We start from the raw sequence: 23,313 nt of genomic DNA on the forward strand, positions 1-23,313 counted from the left end.
ACTGAGAATGACATAGTTTTTTCCCCTGTTGCTAATTCAATAAATACTTGGATTAAAGATGTTCTCATCTTTTCTTTCTAAGGTCACTCATCTGCAGTTGGAAGCAGAGAAAGAGTAGGACTATTGCTAAGGGTATATTTTCAAAGTGCAGCAGAGAGATTTAGCCACTTAATTCCCATTGTGGGCAATACATTTGAAAGGCTTTTTGACCTTTAGGTTAGAATACGTGGGTTAATATGTAACTTGATTTTTTTTGGGAAGATTTCTCAAGGATTTGTCAGGAAATTGGCTTTAGAAACTTAGAGTGGATACAGACATGATCAGCATGATCAGACAGGTTCAGGCTGAGAAAGTCTCCTTGGCAGCTTGGAAAACTAAAAGCATTACATGAAAATCATATCACAGTCCTGTCTGTCAGTTCCTGTTAGAAAAACACTTCACTTTTCCTTAGAATTTCTTTGGCCTTCACAAATCCAAGAATAAAATCACTGTCTAACACTCCTGCTGAACAATTTTCAGGTCTAAGCGTGTAGGTACTTAGGGAGAAACTTAACATTGGGTCAAATGCTGGCTCAACTTCACGCTCTCAGATTCTGTGCTACTGGATTCTTATAAGCTTGGTCAGCAAGACCAGTGGGCTCCAGAAGCTCAGTAGTACATACCATACACCCCTGCCACTGTGCAAAGACTGAAAGGCACAATGGCCAACAAGCTGCCCCGGTATTTGTGTCTGCTTCTCTCTACCTTCATAACCCAGTGCTTAGAGTTTTCCAGACCAGAAGCCAAAGCACGGTCGTGCCTCCTGTATATGTGTGACAGATACACCCCAGTGCTCACACGACACATTGTGTGGCCAGATCTGCTAATGAAAGCGCTCTGTGTTATGGAAATGATGCAAGATCAACTCATTACATGCAGCGTGCAAGAATCCTCCTGCTGCATGCTTACATGGCAGCACGAGATACATTTTAGAGTTCAAACATCAGTGTAAGATACATATTGCTATGTTTTGAACATTTGAAAGGTTTTTGAAATTCAAAGCTGGAATCATTACAGCTAAACCGATTCATCATGATAGAGGTACTACTTCTGCTTAAGGAGCAGATGAAAAAAACAAGGTGGAAACCAAAACAGACCTTTATTTTCAGCTATTTCTAGAGAGGTGCCTGTTAATTGCCTGCCCTGAGTGAAGTCAAAAGAGGGCTGACATTTCAAATACGGGCAGGTTTAGCTCCAGTGCTTTACAGGAGTTGTCTAGGATTATTCACCAAAATATTTTTTGAATAATACATGATTACAAGTATATTTTTAAGCAGCTCATGACCAGTCTATGAAATGAAAAAGGATAAATTTAAATAGGTTATTTTCTTCAAATTTTTCACTCAGCTCAAATGATAATTCAATTAAGTTCTCACATATGTTTGCACACAGTTCTAGATTAATTTCTTGCTTTTAAGTTTTACATTTCTCTTCTTTCTCCCTATGCAGAGAGATACTTTCCTCATCATCAGATTGGTTGACTTTCAGTGCTAGTTTGCTCTTAGCTGGTATTAAATAGTCAGTCATTAGTATCCTGTATGCCACATAAACAGTAAATACAATATCTGGTTTTCATCAACTTTAGCTGCAAGAAATGAATGAAAGATGCAGCAATGGAACATTTCAAAAGGTTTTGTCAAAGAAATGTGTGGGACTATCCTTCATGCAAGTCCAAAAAAATCTGTCATAAGAAAAGTAGATAAAACGATAACCACAGAAAGAAAATGACAGGCAGAAAAGAGAGCATTCAAAGAGTCTCCTTTTGATAAGATGCAATTACCACAGAAAATAATATTATTCAGATCAGGGTCTTTACTCTCTGACAAACCATTAAAGCATCTGCTACAAACTTTGAGCAAAAGATGTGCCATAACATGATATTCATAAATAGACCTAACACAGTGATGTATCATGGTCTTCTTTCATGAATCATCAATGCAGAAGAAATCCATGGTCCAAACAGCACTGCAAAGGACACGTATTGATTCAAGTTGGTCAACTCTGTACTCTTTCTGATGTATTTCAGACCCCAGGGAATAAAGAGAAACAAAGACCTGCTATGATGTCTCATAACCTTCACTGGGGAATAGATGGTTTTAGAAATGTGAAGGCACAGGCAGGCCCCAAGGGAGCAGAAGCCCTGGGAGTGAGCTCACGCAGCGGCAGGGGAAGCTAGGGAAAGCTCCTAGGCTGCAGCCAACAAGAGGAATGTTCTAAGATGGGCACCTGCAGTGCTCTGCTTGCATGGGAAAAGGCTTTAAAGGATGAGCCTGGACCAGCTGAGAAAAACAAAGCATGGGGATAATCAAGCAGACTATGAAAGCAAATTGCCCTTCAAAAGAAAGATGGCTCATTTTAACCCTCTTTAATGTTTTTGGGTTTTGTTTGGTTTTTTGTTTGTTTTTGGTTTGTTTTGTTTTTGTTTTTTTTTTTAATTTAAGATGTGCTTAAATGAGCATGAAGACACTATCTAAGGGCAGGACAGCTCTCACATCCACATAGATTCCCATGGCTCTTCCATGGGAATTCCAACATCAGGGCTGGTTGCCATAAAGTCTGTGCTTCATGGGAGATGCTATTCTTTCTGTACAGACTTTCTACCGCATGGACTCATTCAGTCTCATTTTCTGACTTGAAAATGTTACTCTGAGAGCTATATAAAGGTTTAACCTTTAAACTGTGACACTGGTGTAATAAAAAGCCATTTAAGCAACCTACAGAGCTGCTTATAAACTAATTACAACTGTAGTAGACGGTGGTGATGGTGGAGAGAACCTTCATATACTATACAGGGGACGCATTATGCGGGTCTTGGAAGAACAGAAACAGTGGTTGGGTATAGCAGTTATCTGTAGATATCTTCAAAGCATAAACTGCCGAGCCATTGCAGTTAGTGCCTGAAGATTACAATTTCTCAGGTAGCTCCCATTAGGACCCAACAATTCATTGAAATGTGCTCAGAGAATATATTACACCACAGAGCCATCTATATATCTCCAAATAAGGACTTGTACTGCTGGAAATGTACAGAGGAAATGCAGGGCGTTCATTGTATACAAAACTGCTCTTTCCCATTGTAGTCCTTAAAACTTTCCTTTCAGTCCTTAAAGGTGGCTTATAAGAAAGATAGGGGCAGACTTTTTAGTAAGGCCTGTGGCAACAGGACAAGGGGCTATGGTTTAAAACTAAAAGGGGATAGATTTAGATTAAATATTCGGAAGAAATTCTTTACTTTAAGGGTAGTGAGACACTGGAACAGGTTACCCAAAGAAGTTATGGATGCCACATCCCTGAAAATGTTCAAGGCCAGGCTGGATGGGGCTTTGAGCAACTTGGCCTAGTGGAAGGTGTCCCTGCCCACAGCAGAGGGGTTGCAACTGCATGGTCTTTAAGGTCCCTGACACAGATACCTCTGTGAACATATATATATACACACACATACATATATATATATACATATGTGTACTGTGAACAGTGAAATTTGTGAGTGCTTACATTCTCCGGAGTCACAAGTGTAATTTCATGGAAATTACATGGACTCTGTTATACACCTATTGCTTGAACATTTCTTTAGAAATCAGCATATTTACATGTCTCTGCATTAGGAACCTGGAAATTATCCTGTTAACCCATTTCAAAACACAGGACCTCAGGTTCATTTCCTCAAAATATCAATACTCTGAGATCTGTGGAAGACCAAGACTGGTAATATAATCCCTAGGTTTATTGCATGGAATTGGGCTCAAATGAATGGCACAGGGCTATCAAATAATTGTTTTTGTATAATCATAGAATCATAGAATGGTTTGAGTTGAGATTTTGTTGTGTGCTGTGAACTACTGAGGATGGCTCCCAAGCAGCAGAGAATAGAAATGTAAACACTTCACAGAGGTAATGTCTTGATGGTACTTCTGACTTCCTTTCATAGTTTCAGATTTTACATATGAACTGAAGTTTCACCCAAGGCACTTCTTATATGTTTTTTAAACCTAACACATACAAATGCACTGAAAGTTAAAATTAACAGTCTATGGGTTTTTAAGTAAGCAACTTTGTTCAAGGAAACAATCCCTTCCATTATTTCAGCTGTAAAACCTGATTTTATCCCATTTTCCTGATCTCAGTGTCCCTGTCTTCTATTTTAAACTCTGAACCGTCTCTCCCTTACTTCTGATTCTACTACTTTATTATATTTTGCTATGTCTTTTCATTCTCTTTTCCACCAAAAGAGTATGACACCAGACACAAGGTCTCTCAAGGATTAAACTGTCTTCTCTAGAGACATCTTCATGGCTGTAGCAATGGAACAGACGACCAGGTATTGCAAAGGCAGTGGTGTATATAAGCAAGAAGATGCCTGGCATGGTAGTAGAAAGATCACAGGAACTCCTATCAAGCACTGGTGTCTGGACACTCAGGCGTCCCATTTCTTGTCTTGCATCAGCAGCCCACCCAGCCACACCACCCTAGTTTGGGGCTTCTGCTTTTCTCATACCTGCACTCTTGATTTGATAGATGGGAGGATAATCTTGCTGCTTTCAGTTTATTCTGATCCATTCTACCATCTCCTGGAAAAAACAATTCACTGGGTGGGGTATGTCCCTTAAAACAAAAGGATGAGCAGAGACAAAATAAAAACTCATTTCTTGAAAAAGAAGAGTAATAAAAATATTTTTTCTGTTGTAATTTCTTTCCCACCAATGGCACATTGTATGAAATTATGGGTTGTTTCTGTTTCCTTATTTAGCTAGTATAGCAGTGCATTGAGCTGTTCTGTGTCACACTGAAGTGTGCTGTACCTGTAGGATGGCACCACATAATATGATTCAAGCTGGCATTTTTATTTAGGCTCACTGATAGTGCTTCAGACAAGCATGCAGTAATCACAGAATGTTTAATTTTACACATATGTAGCATAGCCTTGAAGGTAGTGAGGAAAAGAGTATTAAGAAAATCAGTGAGAAAATATCTCTTCAAGGTCCCACCAACATCTGTCTTTGAATGTGGATGGTCACTTTGACAGCTTTCTGTATGTTTGTGTTCATACAGTTTTCCTGTTTCCTAGAAAAAAGCTTATTACAGAACAAAATGCCACAGACCGAATTCACAGGAATCTGGCCAAAGCTGCAAGACTTTCTGGGATATGGCCATAGTACACAGGTCAGAGCTGTCTCTTCTACTTCAGTGGACAGTGGCAACACAGTTCCTACAATCCCTTTGGTCACGCTGAAGGAAAATGAAAATGCTATCTCTTGATTTCTGAATCAGTTATTTCTCCATTTGGAGGGGTAGTTTAAGGTATTGACTCAAAAGGTAGTTTAAGAATTCACTTGAAAACTGCACTGAAGAACTGGACATTTACAGTAGACATTCCTAGATAACAGATCAAACCTACCAGGAGCAATCATATTACATGTCAGGAAAGAAAAAGGTTTATTTCTATTATATGGCTATTAAAAACAACCACACAGACTGTTGTTCATTCTGAGTAGTACAGTTTACCTGTCTCAGTTAACCGAGCTAGATAATTATTAGCACTTTTGCTGATGTGTAGGTATTACAGAAGTAAAACTACAACATGTACTGTTACACCAGGAATCATTAGGAGAATCATTATTAATATGCCATTCAGCCATAGAGATGTGCAGTCTCCTTCCTAATGAAGCAAATATTTGTTATTACTAAACATCTACAATATTCCACTACTAAGAAACACAAGCAAATATTTAGACAAAGCCAAAATGTTGCAGGATGTACTTTTAGGACAATTATTTTTTTACAGAAAAATCTGTGGGGGTTATGGGGGTACCTAGCAAAGACTCTAAGGACAACCTGAAATACCAACTTACCTTTTAAGTAATTAGGTCAAGTGTGTGTGTGGGAAGATCACTTTGGAATGAGACTTCCAGAAATAAAGCTGTAATTATATTCTTGAGACAAAGTACACAGCCAAGATGGAGGTCAAGGCTGGGATCAATAAAATCAGCTGGAACTTACAAGTATCAAAAATACCTGCCCTTTATTGCATTATGTATCTGTTTCTCACAGATGGAGTTTTGCTCTCAATAGGGAACACAGATACAGTGAAAACTGTGTAAATAACCACACCACAAAGAAGCAGTGACCATCCATCACCTGATGAACATATCTGGATAGTACAAACCAGAGTAAAACAAGGCCAATGAGTAAGTTATCCTCTAAAGCCTTGGATATATTAAAAGAAAATGGACTTTGCAAATCTTCGCAATACTCATTAACTTCCTGGGTTTTGATGCTTTATTCACCATTGAAATAGTTAATGGTATTTTGGTGGTCACCTTTCAGCTATAGCATTAATAACCTAGTGAAATAAAGGAAGACAGAAAGAAACGATTCCATGATGTGTAGACTGTCTCCTGACTTTTACTATCATTGCATTACTTTTCATTGAATCCTTCATTACTTTTTATGGCTGTGGCAAGGACGAGAGGCATGTGGTCTTCTAGACACAGTGGCTGCTCACACCTCCAGTTAATTTCACTCAGAGCTGCAAGAGGGGGTGGAAGTACAGAGAGTAAATGTCCAGTGAGCCTTTCTACCCTAAACGGCTAGAGGTGTGCTGCCTGCAAGCTTGAGACTAAAGAATTACATATACAGACAGCTACCTGGAAATGAACCTAAGTGGCACATTTGCTACATGCTGTTGCCTTCTAGCTTTCCAAGATGTTGTTTCTGAAGTTGCCAGGTACAACATATTTCATGTATGACTAACCCTCATTCATTCAGTTTTAGATCAGTTTGGTTTTCCTGAAAGCTTCCTCTTTTCTACTGCTCTGATGCTCTGTCCTCTGGGCTATGACAGACTGAGCACTGTCACTTCAGGGCTCACCGCCACCGGGGTAACAGAGCAGGTTCTCTCACTTCACTGTAACAGTCTGCTCAAAGGCCAGGTGTCTTGTCTAGTGTGCTCAGGAGCTGAAACACTCGAAGTACGTGGCATCTGAAGCTGGAATTAACTAGATAACATGGAAGGCACCGGACATCAAGTGGAAGCAAAAAAAGGGAAATCTAATAACCATGGAGTCAGAAACTCAGTGTTATAATGGTATTCTCCAAGTGTCCAGCTTTTTACAGATGGGAAATTGCTATTATAACAACATGGATAACACTTTTTTTTTTTTTTTTCCCCCTACAAGTCATGATTACTTTCATTCAAAACACTGGCTGTCTGACAATAGATTACCTACTGCAACACCTGCGGACCAGGAACGGACAGCTGTATTTTCCTCGTATCACTGCTAATCAGGTTCCTGCAACTGCCAGATCTTTGATTGAGTTGAGGGGACAGGTTGCCATTATGCTTTTAAAGTATTTTTTTCCTCTTTACCTACTGCTTTAGTTGCAGTTCTTCCCTTACCTTTTCCCACTCCGAAGTACGTTGATGGTGGTGACAGCAAATACAGAGAAGAGAAATTGCCAGTCAACTGATATGAATGAATGCATTATTATAGTCAATAGAGCTATAGCAATATATGTGAGATGAAAATTAACCCCAAATCTGCTCAAATGCTAACTAGTATTTGATATTATCTGCAATGATTATGTGAGACACTAAACCCACAAAGGAAATTGCAGACTAAGCGAGCCTATTATGCTCAGGTTAGTAATTGTCAGCTTCCCAGTCTCCCTTCTCAGCTAAGATAGGCATTTAGACATGCTCTTATTTCTGATTTTGTTCACTGCATTTTCAAGCATAGCAAAAATGCAGACCACCACCTTTTATAAACAGCATGGAAATGATCTGGGGGTGGGGGCTGGGAATCACTTTCTTCTACAGACACTATGTGCTGTACTAAAGACTTTTATAATATAAAAAATCTGACATCAAGGGCAAAAATAATCTCACCTTAATCAATACAGTGACAAGCTAAATTCGATGGCAATAGCCTTCACCAGAGCCTGTCCTCCAAACTAACAGCAAGTTTTCTCTAAAGGCTTTGTGGAAGTATAGGGTTATTCAGTGCACATAATTGTTTCCCTAAATAGAAATCTCCAGAGATGGTTAGTTTTATCTACTGTACACATAGCTACATTGGCTTATGTCACTTTCTTCTACAGATTGATGGAGTGCTGTTTAAATTCTTGTAGTTTGCTCCTATAGTATGATGCTGAATCATGCTTCTGAGTAAGCATGAGAATTAATAAGGATGGGCAGTATGTGTATTAAGTTAACCCTGATTATAGAAATACTTCCCTTATAAAAGACTTGCCAACCTTGTGTGGTTTTTATTGTTTTAAAATTCAGTATGGACTGAGAGTAGATAACAGCCAGCCAAATAATCATCCATAGGGAACTGACGAGTAATCTCGAAGAGTCAGTTAAGACTTGCTGCAGAGCACAATAAAATTATGAATTTATTAAAGTTAAATGGCATTTCTCAATGTCCTAGACATTGTGAAAACACAAATACAACACTAGAAAAGTGGTTTAACTAGGTGACAATTGCAGTAGTTTAACACAATCAAGAAAGCGCATATTTATTATTTTCCCTGTACTCTACTATTCTTTCTTACCTCTTTCTTATCCAGATGACTCCAAAACTTGGAAGCCATGGATCTCCACCATGTGAGGTCAAGAACAGGTGGTTCTTCATTGTGGATCTAACATAGTTGTCACCCACTTTAGAAGTCTTCCTTGCCTCATTCTTTTCTGAGTTCTAATTCAATAAAAATATGACAGTATCAGAAGACTAAAGCTAAAAAAGCAAGTATTTTGATTCAAAATGGAGTTGTAATTGTCTTGCCTTTCTCTTGCCCTCCACAGGCCAAGCTCTTCGTTTCACATAGGTGATAATCAGGGATATTTGTTCTTCCTTTAGCTAGAAAACTGGGGAAAGGATTTATACTTTCTAAGTGAGCATCCCTTTGGTTCTCCATACATGACTTCTTTTTGCAACACAGATTCCACCAAGCTGTGATACGATCAAGGAAAATCATCAGATAACTTATGAGGCAGCCTTTGAAATTCATCAGATAAAATATTTGAAAAATAGACTCTTCTAAGGTACAGCTACTACTAGCCAAATAATGATTCTTCCAAAGACAACTGGGTAACAGAAGATATCAAACTTTTTTCTGGAATGGTATAAATATGCTATCTCACTTCAGTTTACAGATATTATCATTGGAAAGGGTAGAGTTTTAGTATGGGGATGTGAATAGCTTGTCTTTTGAGTCACCAGCTATTTGAAATTTGCAAACTGAGTCAACATCAGGCAGCTTCCACTCTCCTGCCAGCAAACAAGGAAATCTGCAGGAGGCCTGAAACTCTGGAAAGGCTGAGAAAGACAAATGTTTTGTTCAAGTTGTCAATACAAAATCCCAATATGGACCATGTTTAAAATAAGGATTTTTAACCACAGCACATCCAGCTGACTGGTGTACGGTAAAATTCCCACTCCTGCCTGTCTATATCACCCACCTTTTATGAAGCAAGTTCTCCGGCCCATGGCTTCTCAGCTTTCTCACTGGTTATTTGTACAGACATAATCTGAAACAGCATGGTTTAAGGTGTGCCAGTGCCACAGGGAGGTATGCATAGAAATTTTGCACCACTGAAAACCAGCGCAGGCATCTTACTGAGAGCTGCAGGTACAGAGTGAAGCCAAAATCATGTACTGCAGCAGAGCCTGACCAGGATAAGGCCCCTAGGTACTGTCAGCAAAGGCACAGACAAGTAATAACTTTTCTGAAGCAGCTAATGTATGCCGGGAGAGAATAGAATATATTTACCAAGACTCACAAAGCCCCTTCAATTGCTTTTGCTACATATTGAAGGTGGCAAAGTTCAGGCACTGACGACACTGTCAGCGAATCTGAAAATAATAATTTTCCAGTCAACGATGCTCATGATTAGATGCAATGTCATAAAGAGAAGTTTTGAAACATTAAGCAATATTGAAGATTATGTAGAAAAATGCTAAGTATTCAAAAGCATTTTATTTTGCTTTCAGTGCTTTCCTTATTTTAACTTTGTGGTTTCACATAAAAGACATGCTCTGGAGTAGAGCTACAGGAATGATGGTGGGGTTTGCTGTTTTTATAACTCCAGCAATGTAAAATTTAACACTCACAGCATTCTGGAAAGTGAAAAGTTCTGCTTTTTTTCTTTTCTTTTTTTTTTTTTTGGGGGGGGGGGTTGGTTTTTTGGGGGTTGTTTTTTTTTTCCCTTTAAATTGGAAGTTGGTGGAGTGCAAGGGGAAGGTACCACATAGTGGCCAGACTCTCATGACATATCTAGAATAAATCTCCTTGTGCAGTTGTTGGAGGTAGAGCACTCTTAAGGGTGGATCAAGGTCTAATCCAATAGGCCATTACTTACATTCCTAAATCTAGGATAGGTCTTGTCCCATCCTTAACTCCTGTTCTGTTGCAGTGGGCACGCAGCAGCTTTATTTTTCCTGCTTTCTTTGATTTGTGAGAATGCAGTTCAATATGGTCAGTTGGAATATCCAATGAAGGCAATCAAATAGAAAATGAAAATATTAATAAATCTCAAAGAACATAAGGATTGTCAAGCACAGTCCTATAGATCAAACTGCATTTTAAGAACCTCTATAATCTCTTCAAAAACTGGCCTACCATGTGTCAGAAAAGTTATTTAAAAAGGAGTCTCTGCCTTTGATGTGCTAACAAAGGGAGAAATGACAGTAGGTATGAAAAAAAATGGTGGGTCAGTCAGGGATTCAAGACCACTGCTGTGACAGTGGTATAAAACAATGGCTAAAAAGCTTAGCTGGGAAACTGCAAATAATATTTTAATTGCACAATAACATTAAAAGTAATGGCGGTGGTGGTGGTGGTAGTAGGTGGTGTCAGGGAATCCCACAGCAGCAAATATCAGCTGAACCTCTGTGAAAATGAGCAATTACTTGTGCTATGTAAGAAAGGCATATCACAGACCTGGAATCTTTTCTTCGAACTGGGAAAAACAAAACGTCTTTCAGCTGAAAGACACTGAGAGAAATATTGTGAGAAAATAATCAGGCAAGACAGAAAAGTCTGTTTAGGAGACATCATGACTACTGTTATAAGGTTCTTAAGATGGGAGAGGACAGGAGATTAAAAAAAGTACACATATTCATATCCAGTTGTGCACCAGAAAAGATAAGTCTGGGGACAGATCTGGAGCTCACAGGCAGGAAGGTATCCAAGTGAACAGAAGGTTTTCCTACTACTATGGGGAAATATTTAACCTAGGTATCATTAGCTCATGCAGATCTTTCATCTGCTCTCTCTGCAAAGAGCTAACGGATAGGGCTTGGAGGGAATCATGCTCTGCCCAAACCCCAGCTGTCAGAATAGTGCTCCACAGGACAGATCCGAGCCTTCTTTACAGATAAAAATATAACTATATATGAGGTTGTACTAAGAGCATGTGATCAGCTAGCTCTAACCAGCAATATAAAATGAAAAGTAACCTATTCATTCTAAACCCCATTTAGAAGTTATGGGGCCAATATTCCAGCATGAGGAAAGGTGGACAGCCACACTGTAAACCTTGGAAAATGATTATGCTATCAAAATAACAATAAAAAAAAATCTTTACCTATTGAAACACAAACAATTCTGCTATAATTACAAATATTAGGAACTGTAAGAGACAGCATCAAGTGAAGAACTAAAAGAGCAGGGATTACAACCCCTGCTGTTTCGGCAAACATTTTTATTAGCTAGAGAAGCAATGGAATTAGACCAAAGGGAATGAGTTTCTGGAAGCTATTTACCAACTATAAACTAGCAAAGGAACAGGGAATTCTAGTTACATTGCAAGCCATTAAAGTTGCTTTTTCTCTTTCCTTTTTTTCCCCCCAAATGGCTGTTCAATATGAAAAATTACTCTGTCAGCAGAGACTCTTCATAACCCACCCTGATCAGCAACCTTCATTGCTTTATTGAGATAAACAGGCAGTACGCAACCAAATTATTTTACACAAATGGAATCAAAAATTCAGAAACAAGGTTTTGTCATGTGAGAATAGAAACTAAAACCAAATTTGGATGCAGCCTGTCAAACAAATTAGCAATGAGCAGCCAGTTCTAAACTATCCCTTGATTCAATTCCTCTCAGGTGAAGTTACACAAAATGATTTACTGACTAAAAAACTTTTTTAATTGTTTTGGTCAGTATCTATTTTTGTTATGGACACTAACTATTCCTGCATACTCTAGTGTAAACACTATGTTTTGGTTACGTATGATAAATAGAGAATAGTGATCATCTTCTTTTATGTTCTGTTTTCCTCTCATGAAGAAAGAGGCATAAAAGCTTATTCTCTTCATTTAAGCCTTATTTAATAAATAACTTGCAAACATTTTTGTTAGATTAATTTTTTATTGGAAAATAATATTTTCTCAAACCTGAAACATTTTACAATATAACATCAAATGTTACAATATGTTTAAAACAAAATAATGTGAAATGTGGTTTTTTTCTAACTTTTCTTGATATTTTCTAATTTAAACACAAAAGAAGTCATGTTCTGCCCATGATGTTTTGTTTCCTCAAAACAAAGACTTCAATAACTCATATTCTATCCCATTCCTGAATTAAAATTTTTCAGAATACCTTCCCATGACATTTAAACAGTTTAATCTGTCAATGATAGCCAATAGCTGTGTTCACTGTCTCTAAATCACTCAGAACTCCGGGTTTAGAGAGGTCTCAACAGATTCCCAAACCCCCACTGTTCAAGTTAGGACCCATTATACCTCTGACTTTCCACTTTTTTTCTTAATTTAACCAGTTTCTTTGAAAAGTATTAAAAATTAATGAATGTTTTGCTTAAACCCTTGCTTTGAGCAGGGCAGAGTACCTTTTAATCCGAGTTCCCAGCTTCTGGCACTATGCTGTGATCTGCCCTGTACGCACTGAGCAGAGCCCTCCAATGCCGCTGCAGGCAGCTGGTGTTGATTCAGCTTTTCTGAGAGGCCGGTGAATCGCCGTCTTCTACTTCTGCACACTGTGGCTTTATCACTGAGCCACCAAACAAATAGACACGCTTCTACCCTTGCTACCATTTCTGCAGCTCAAGTCTCCTTGACCACCTATAGCAGGTACTTTAAGGTTCACTTTTTGTCACCAGCCACCCCACCTTTTGAATCTTGTGATTACTTTAGGCTATTTTTGAATGCTCTTCTCTCTCCATAATCAGTTAATAATCTCCTGTAAGATTAAATGTTTGGTGGGAGGGGTTGTTTCAGAAGAATAAAAATCAGGAAGTTTTATAGTCTCTTTGAGTCTATTTTTTCCCCTCAAATGAACAGAAAAATCAATTATTAGCTAGCATTATACAGTGGTTCATGCTTCTGTAATGATCCAGACTCTCTATAGACAATGAAAAAATAACCTGCTAAGCTGCACTCAGTAGAGCTAACTTGTGATCATTAGCTCCTGAAGCACTGAAACTTCCCAACTGGGCTAAATGGAGAATCTCCATTAGTTGTCACTAGGGAGGTATATATTTTCTTTGCAAGACAGCAAATGCAAGTGGAATAACCACAAAAACATGAAACTGCATGCAGAAAATGGTGACTGAGTCTGCTTCCCAGCTTCCTATTTCCCAACTTCCCATTAGGGACTTTTGTTAAAAAATATATGTTCTGGATGGAAAAAAGTCCTTTTTACGCTGTGGGAAGGTTGCAGCAGCAATGATTCATGCCAGTTTGCTCTCAAAGCCTTCTTACCAGAATGTTTCTTCAGCTAACTAATTTTCCCACAGACCCAAGATTTCCAGTCCCCTATTAATGGCAGGAGAGAATGGCCATGAGTTTTCGTGCCTGCATGCAATTTCACTGTTTCCAATGCCAGGCGGACAGAAATACATAAAAATACATACTTTGTATAGGAAGAGCATCTTTTTATCCCTTCAAAAAAACAGTGCCACACCGGATTAAAGGTTTTCCCTTATTAAGACCTTTTACTTAAGGGCAAGATTTACTTTGTCATAACCAGAGAAATAACACCAGCGCTGGTATGCCATAGACAAACAAATTCCTGCCCAGCTGTATCAGTGTGAAGGTGAGAACAGCTAGCCCTCAGAGGGAAAGGAATATCAGGACACCAGATGTGTTATGCTGAGGCCTCTAATGACACATTTAGACCCTGTACAAGTGGGCATAGACCATTGCACATCTGCCACCAAGTCCAGTCCCTGCTGCCCTGCCCCTTCCTCTCTGGGACCTGGCTCAGACCTCTGCCCTGGCCCCTGCTGAGCCACCCCTGCTCCACCACTTCGCTTTGCCTTCTCATCCTGCCACCGCTCACCATCCAGCTTCTCCTTCCCTACCATGAGCTTCCCCCCTTCCTCCATTTCTGTTCCCCAAAGTCTCAGGTTTCTTCTCTGAGTTCTCCTCTATTATCTTCCCCACACATGAACATGGGTTTTATATTTCTGGCATACCAATGGCAAACCCTCATTCTTTTCACCAGAAATCAGTTCATCATACATTATAAGTATAGAATCAGAGCATATTATTCAACAAAGCATACAAGTTCTGGCTGCTTTCCAGCACAGAAAAATACAAATTTCCAGTGAATTATGTACACTGGTATGAAAGTTATAACACCCTGTTGGGAATCCAACATGGATTCTCTCTATATCATTTCTTTTTCCCTGCCCATAATAAATCGCATTATGTGAAAAAATACAGAGCTCTCAGGTATTTTGATTTATAGCTATCTGAAGAAAGTTAATACACATCTGACAACATGTATACCAGCTGCATACAGCTGCAGAACTATTTCCATTTTGGAGTAAAAAGACCAAAGTTAAAGAGATTAAAACTGAGAGGTTACTTGTTAGTCAGGAGTAAGAATGAGAAATTAAAATTACATCAGTGAAGAAATAGACCCCAACTTTAATTATATGCTTCCAGATTTATTTGTGCTTGCTTATTTTGTAATTAATATTTTCTGCAAGAAATGTAATATTTTGACAGATGCAATGTTAGTAGGATGGCCTGTAGAAGTGAAATGAGCGAAGGCTTTTGCTGATTTTAGTGTACACAGTTTCAGCCTTCATGTTTTTCAGACCTTTATCATCTACTGCTGTTGCTGATAAGAAAACTTGCTTTACTTCGATTTCAGCAACCAAATCCATTAAGATTCACATTGTCAGAAATGTAAGCCTTCCAGAACAATCTTGGGTGTGGGAGTTAGCTAACCTGAGTACTCTCCTAATAGAAGTCACTGCTTCTTTTTAGCTATAGTTTACACGTTTTCTGGTTTGTGTTTGATGGGGAAAAAAAGAAATGAAATTTGCTAGCAGCAGCACCTGTTATTGACAGGAACATCTCTCTGGAAGAAACTGGCACATTTACTATCAGCACCTTCTCACACAAGTATCCCTGTGAAGGACTCTGTAGTACACTCTGCCATTATGCACACTAGAAATTACTGCAGTTTTTTTCTTGGAACCATTCTCAAAAGTCAGGATTGTCCATAGCTTTGCTGCAAACTTTATGGTGATAATTTAGCCTAATTCATGGAACCTCATTTTCTTTAAAATCCTCTGGAATAAGGAATTACACATAGAAGTCCTTCTCTCCCCCATGCCAATACAAACCTGCCCTGCATTATTAAAGACACAGGCATACCTGCTTAAGCCACAGCAGCTAACCATGTCAGCTGATTAAAACTCCTTGGGCAAAAGGTCACAGAAATGAGAACTTCACAGCTAAAGGATGACAAGCTGCAAGTGATGAAGAAGATGACAAAACCATCATTTTTCCAAGTTTCCGCTTCCTCCAACCTGACACAATGTGGTATAAAGTCCATATGGGCTGTTTTCCACTCTTGTCTTAGGGAGCCATTGAAATTCCTCTCACTCCATTGGGAAAAAATGCATCCTTATACAATCTGTGATGCCCTGTGGTTAAACTGTTTGTTCAGCCTCACTCTCTCTCTTCCCTCAGCTAATATCTTAGAAATTGTTCTTGGCCAGAGTCACACAGGAGCTCTCTACACAGAGTGTGCATGAAGCACACCGTCTTGCCCACGTGCACGTAAGTAAACTGACAATTAGCCAGGTAGACTTCCCCCTGTAATGGGACTATACTGGTTTCAGTAACAGCTTCCACACAGTCCTGCATGTTACCATATAGATATACCCTCCGTGCTGGTGAATGATTACTATGTGACAAAAATAAGTCCATCCTTTTGGGAATTATTTTCCTTGAAAAAATGAAATCATTTAATAATGGTTTGACAAAGTTCCATCATAAGCTTTCACATCTCTCTTTTAATAGTATCAGTGGGGAAAGAAAGCCATAAACATTCTGACAAAATCAAAGTTTCTTAGCTCAGAAATGCCATTGCCAGCCTGATGGCTTATCCTGTATGCACTGGTCAGTGAAGATGTAGGTGCTGGTCAGGCAGCATCATGTCCTGCCTCAGTAGTGGGCTTCCTGTCCCTCCCCTACTTGCTGGGGGGCTCTGAGGCAGGTTGGTACCGAGCCCATCCCAGAAACAAGGCTGAGAGGCTCAGAGCTGCCATGTGCACTTTAGCTGTGCCATCGCTGAGTGGTCCCAAGCCCACAGCCCCAAAGCCACTCACCTGACTTCAGGACTACCGGGTACTCCTGGACACAGGGTTTTCCCTGCCCAGAAAGGGGAACAGGTGGGGCTTCCCATCACTCATTCAGCCAGCCTGGGAGTCTGGGCATTTACTGGGAATTTGTTTTGTCCTTCCTAGAGGTGGGCTCTGACTAGCAGCAACGCCAGCAGCCTGAAGACCTGGCAGAAAGAGGAGATGCTATACGTTCCTGAACCATGTTATTCCATCTTGTGAAAAGCAGCAATTACTCTGTTTTGAAATGAAACAGTACCTCAAACGCTTCGATATTCTTGCGGAAGAGAAGCTGGTTTTCCACCATTCTTTGTTATAAGAAAGCATAACAGCAAACAGGTCTCACACCTGCGATGGGCTGACTGAAAAGTGTTTTGACAAAATTATATCCAAGGGAAACACTTTTTCCTTTTCTTTCTAAGGAAAATCGGTGTTTTCTCTGGAGAAGTCAAACATCCAAAATACGTCTAGTTTTGCTTCTGGGTTATCACGTTTCCTGGATCATGTGTTTCATCTGCTTGTCCTCTTCCCAAGCTGGGCCTCCCCTTCCATGTCTCCCATGCTTTTGACCAAAAGGTTAAGCACCTGAGGGGCCTCACAGGTGCTCTCCATGCAGGGAAACCAACACACTGCTGGCACAGCACTTATTCACATGCTTCATTCATCATCATCATCATCTATAATATGAACTTATTATGATGCATAATCACTTTTGATGCCATGGTAAATGGAGCTGTTGAGTGTTGTAGTTGGAGTCCAACTCAGCCAGCCTCACACAGGGCACCAACTGTTGCAGCACAAACAACCTAGCAGGCTGCAACAAGGCTTTACCATTGGTCAGATTCTACTATCTGTGCTGTAGCTCCTTCCTCCAGAGGTCAGCCCACACTGCTCCTGCTCCATCTAACCCCCTCTCCCACAATCCTCAGAGCTATTTAACCACTTAGCAGGAATGAGCTACAGCTGCACATCATCCATGTCAACCAACCCACTGCCTCTCAGGCAAGGCCACAGCTGCATGTTATCAATGATAATCAACCCACTGCCTTCATTCCTCTACAGTTGGGTTGTAAGATTCATACGTAAACACATGAATTCCTGCCCTTAGGGGTTCACCTGCGTCCATTATTCCCACCAGACCTCTTTAGTAGCTTTGCTTTATTAGGTTTTCATCAAGAAGCTGAGGCTGATACCAGGTTAGAAAATGTTGTCAGGCTCATCATGGCTTGCTGTGTATTTACCAGTCCATGCAAAGGAGAAGGTTATCCTGCCAGTTCAAGTGATCCATCCAGGCTGGACACTGCCAAGCCCCTGCCTGGCCCATCGCTAGAGATAGCAGGGAGGAAAGGCTATGAATGAGGCCTTCTGTGCCTACTTTGGCAAGATTGCCTAGTACCCAAGTACTTCTATTATTTAATTCTCTGCTTTTGGCTCACCTAAGACACTTAAGTCTTCGACTCCTTTCCAAAGTCGTATTTCTTTCCCACCTCAAGCAATCATCTCCCACATTTGTCCCCGGGCCTTATAGCCAACTTACTTTGTTAGCCACTACCAGATGCCTGATTGTCCTGTCACCTTTTGTCGAAAGCAACAATTATTCAGGAAAAGCAAAGAAAAACTTTTTGTGTTGTGGGCTTTTTTTTCCCCCTCATCTGGCCAAAGCAATGACAGAGCCTCTTTCTATGCACCCCTAATGGTATAACTGAAATATGTAAAAAGCCAGTCTTCCTCCTGGGATGAACTCAGAATGCGCAGAGTCTATAGTGAGGCATTATCTTCCAAGAGACCACCCATGTTTTCAAGGATAAGCTTGATAAGTGGGCACTGCAAGAAAGCTGGCAAGGAACAATGCAAAACTCTTCAGAGTCCACTCAGAATAGAAGTATTTTTAAAGACCTTTTCTTAGGGGTGCCCTGGTGCTGATGGTTCAGAGAAATACAGTTAAAAAAACAGCTGAAAATGTTGTTGTTACAGTAAACATGAATTAAGTTTAATAGCCTTCTGCCCTCCATTTCAGGCCTCAAGTGCTCTCAAGTGGTCAATAAAACATTCCCTTTATTATAGTCTGTCAAATAATGCATACAATGCAGGTGAAAGGTTCTCAAATAAGTAAAGAGAAATGTTGTGCTAAGCAAATAGATGAGAACAAAGCAAAGACACACGACCATAGGTGCTACGGAGTCTCTTTGCTTCCCAGGTACCACACAGAGCTGCCATGGTTCCTCCTGCCCTGATGATGGGGTTGTCCTTCCAGACTGTTCCTCACAACCGCAAACTGCACAGCTGGGCTCCCCTTCACATTCACAGGCCAGTGGGAGCATTGCCAAGGCAACATCTGTGGCTGTCATGTTGGCACATAAAGGAATCCTTGAGCTACCTATGGTTGGGGCAGTTTCACAGGATCACCAGATAATTCAAGCTGGAAGGGGCTAGGAGGCCTCTAGTTCAAACTCCTGCTCAAAGCAGGGTCAGGTATGAGATCAGACCAGGCCGCTCTGGGTTTATCCAGTCCAGTCTTGAAAACCTCTGTAGACAGACAGCACAACATCTCTGTGCAACCTCTTCCTTGTCCCAACTGTCACTGCTTCTGTCTAGTGCGTGACAAGAAAGGATGGAAACCACTGACCATGTGGTTATCTGACCTTCTTCTGGGAAAAAATACTTGTGGTGTACTTGAATGACCAGAGGGTCATATCTTATTCACATGCATACAATTTCTGGGTGGACATGGTTTGTTTGCAGAGAATAAATTTCACAAGTGTTCATCAAATGGTGGTTGTGACTTTATTACACCTGAATATAATGTTCCTAAGCTTTGGTTAAGGGATGATGAGAGGGGGAAGGAGAGAAGTGACAGCACTGATGAGGCAACAGGCTTTGAGCTCATTTCTGCGAGGAGGTTTTATCCCAGCCACTCTTGGGAAATTATTATCTCCAAGCTGTTCCACACAGAGTGTGTCTGGATGCCCCAGCTGAGCTTTCCTCCATCCAAACACCCCTAAGTTTGTCAGTGTATTGCTTGTAAGAATCTGGGTAGATCTAATAGAAATACAAGCAAAGTAACTGTGATTAAATCCCTTCACTTAGGCTGCACTTATATTGCTTTGGGGATTAGTTTTATTTAATTTTATTGTGTAAGTTTTTATTTGTTATTATTATTTCACTTTTACTTTTGTTTCAATTTGATAAACCAGAAAACTACTTCTTGGAAAGTTATATCCAAGAAGTTTTTCATCAGACTGAATCTAGGAGGATTGTGTTAGGAAACTAGTAAAAAGAGGCCCTATGAAGTAAAGCATGTCATAAAATCATGAATTTGAAGAGCTTTGAAGAAAGTAATAGACTTTCAACCCAAGCAGCAGTAGAATGATAAACAAGGAGGAAAAAAAAAAATCAAATACTCATCAGCTTTCAGAAAAAAATATATAACAATATTATGCTTTAAACTGTACATAGGGTAATAAGCATGCATTTGAAGTCCCTGTTGAAACTTCGCCTCTGGTTTATGACAGTATAGTATTTCCAAACATTCCCTTGCTTGTGAAAAGGATTTTTTCCAAAATACTGCGTGAGTGACTCCTGGGGTATAAGTAAAACCCCCTATGATTCAGCAGAAGTGTGCAGGAGATACAAGAGTAAATGTAACAGAAAGCTGACTTTCATCCAGCAGGTCTTCTGCTTTGATTTCACCATGAACTGGAACTCTGGTCAAGCAGAGGCTCCCTTCTACCTCTGCCTCTGATAGTGCTGTGTGATTGGGCAGGTTATCTGAGGACTTAGTCCCAAGGAATGATGCTTTTAAAGGTTTCAAATTTTCTGAGTTGTAGTTTTTATGCATGGAAACACAATCATTACTTCAAGGGAAATTAGTTCCCCCATATAGTGCTAGAGTAGTTATACTACGTTGTCAGCTGGAGTGAGCTGTGTGCTGATTTACACCTGCTGAGTCCTTCATTTGCCAAAATACTCATCTCATCATGCCCAGAAGCCCCTACAGACTTTTAACAATCTGATGTAAACCAATCCAAAAAAATAGTTACTCTTCCTGCCACAGTCCTCTCTGGGTGTCACTGCACAGTGTCCTTTACAACAGAAGGAGATCATCCGCAGGGCAAGTTTTTCCTAGGAGCCTGGGCTCTGCTCAGCTGAGTAGGGCCATGCATATGTTGCAGGCGATTTTCACTATTTTCTGCTTCCATAACAGAATTGTACTTTGGCAAATAAAATCTATTGAAAAAGCAATCAAAGATCATATGAAGGATGAAACTTGGAATCAAACTAAGAACAAAGAAAGAACTTATTTAATTGCATTAGCAGGCAGTAGGACAGAAAATATATTAGTTTTTGAATTACCCAGGACAGAAAAAGCTCCTAGGCTTCTACCCTGTGAAATTCAGCATTTTTGTTAAGAGATTCTATCTGTACATTGGAAAAACAGGTGAGGTTGTGTAGCCAAAGCTATGAGTGTCCTTCAAGCCATTCTGTCAGCAATTATCAGAGTGGAGCTGTACAAATTCCTTCCTTGACTGGTCCTCTCTGTACAATGGACATTTCAAGCTACACACCCATATAAAGCTAGGTAAGGCAGTACATGTATCAGGATGATCATGAATTGAAACAACCACATCTGCCAGCCCCTCCTTTTAGTATTTTTTTTACAGAAGAGAACAAAACCAGTTTGCATACTTTAAATGACTTGAAGCCAGGATGATGCTGGTGATCTGTCAGACTTCGGCGAGGTAAATTGAACAGAGTGATACCTATAACTCAAGTGTCACGAAAATGTAGTCCCAAAAAATCTTCCACAGAAAGGTTTTTACAATGTGTTTAACACCAGCAGAAACTGTCAGGCAAGATTTCAAGGGAAAATACTTCATTTTATCCTAACCTATTGAAGCAATGGACCTGAGTAATTATACTAGACACTCACAAAACACTAAAATACTTACTTTGCTAGACTGGAAAACACTGAAAATATGCAGAATCGTTCACTTTCCTGAAAAAAAAAAAAAAAAAAAAAAAAAAGAACATATTTGTACCAAAATACTATTTTCAAAGCTAGTTTTCTCATGAGTTTTTCAAAAATGTTCCATACAATTTAAAGTTAATGGGGATGGAGCCAATCAAATTGGAAATGCTGCTAGGAAGAATGCTTCTTTTTTTCCTCCCCACAGAGCAAAACTGACCTATGCAAACAATTGGCCTGTCTGACTTCTTGCCATATACAGCATTAAGATTTTAAGGTTATCAAGATCTCCCAAAGACTAGAATGTTTCCACAGATGGAAAGATAATTCACTTACACTGACCAAAAAAAAAAAAAAAAAACCACCAAAAGAACTGAATGGATATATAAATTTCCCACTGTGAGACAAAGCCAATAAAAATCGTGTAAGGTTAGGGAGAAATCTACTCAGCGAAAACATTTCTCTTCTTTGATTGTCCAATATGTTCATTCATCTGCTCTGAAGCATCTGGTATTGGTCATTATTGGAGACAGAATGCCAGCCTAGATGGTCTATGCTCTCATCTGTCCTTCAGTTGTTACATACATTCAAACATTTTGTGACTTTTTTTCTGTAGGGACATTACAAAATTTACAACAATTTTTTTCAACAAAGCTTTATGACAAGCTATTTGGTCATATAGGAAGAAAAGCGAGAAATTTTTCTTACTAATGTCAGGATGCCTTCACATGATGCATCAAATGAATCAGCACATTATGCATTTTTTAATCTTATATTGCAAAATAACAGCTTATTAATAAAAATTAGTTTGTTATCTCAATAACAAAGTGGGATAGCTCAATTAACTGGCTGCTGCATTTCTCTAAATTACTTCTGCAAACTGAAATACATCAAAATGTTTGTAACTGGAAAATCCTTTTGTTACTGCTCACTGGGTCACTGCAGTCACAGAAGTAACACATGTCACTACATCTCAATCTGAAATCTCAGCAGACAATCCATTGCTCATACCACTGGGAATAGAACAGTACAGCAGGATTAATGTCATCAGGTACTGCAGCTGTCTCCAGTATGTAGTCTCCTAAGTGACTGGAGCATAAACTCTCATAAGGAAAGAGAATCAAAATACATCTTTCACAAGAAAAGGTTCGTAAGGCTTTGACCTCGGTGCTGACAGAAGGTATTTCAGTAATGCAAAGATATGTTTCCTATGTGTGCTACAGTCATCCATATGGTGTACTCCCTGGTACTTCATTTTCTGAGTGAGATGATCGACTCAAAGGTGCCTATGCTCTGCATCCAAACCCAATTAATTCATTCCCCTACTTTCACTAGACCCATTTCGTGTTTCCTATCTCAAAATGTTGTGAAGTTTATTCTTAAAAAACAGATTTAGCTCCTCCTCTCCCATTAGATACCTCATCTAAAACCTGAGTGTAATAATAGGTAAAAGCATCCTATCAGTTTCCAGCCAAATTCTTTCATGACCATTTGCTGTCATTCTAGCAAGGAACTGGATGGTACTCTGCAAATGTTGATGGCAATAAGGACACACCCAGTTCTGTGCCCGTGTGACTGCAAGTACTCTCCAAACTATCCAGCTGCAACAAGGTCTTTTACCATCTCATACCAACACACTCTTCATGCCAGTCCCTCTGCTGCCTGCTCCTTGTCTCATCTCACCCAGGGCATGTGTTCTCT

General features: G+C 39.7%; 1 protein-coding gene and 1 long non-coding RNA gene across 5 annotated transcripts in view; one reads left to right on the top strand and one right to left on the bottom strand.

Annotated features, from left to right (window-relative positions):
* Window positions 1-23,191, top strand: part of ZNF804B (zinc finger protein 804B) — a 272,987-nt gene extending 249,796 nt beyond the window's left edge. For all 4 annotated transcript variants that reach the window (XM_080385535.1, XM_080385536.1, XM_080385537.1 and 1 more), the window contains exon 4: window positions 1-23,191. This exon is cut by the window's left edge and continues 14,507 nt beyond it. The gene's annotated coding sequence lies outside the window, so the exon portion shown is untranslated.
* Window positions 1-23,313, bottom strand: part of LOC308063085 — a 384,803-nt gene that overhangs the window by 198,341 nt on the left and 163,149 nt on the right. The window lies entirely within an intron of this gene.

This window comes from Falco punctatus (assembly GCF_963210335.1).
Source record: "Falco punctatus genome assembly, chromosome: 4".
In the NCBI taxonomy this organism is placed as follows: domain Eukaryota; kingdom Metazoa; phylum Chordata; class Aves; order Falconiformes; family Falconidae; genus Falco; species Falco punctatus.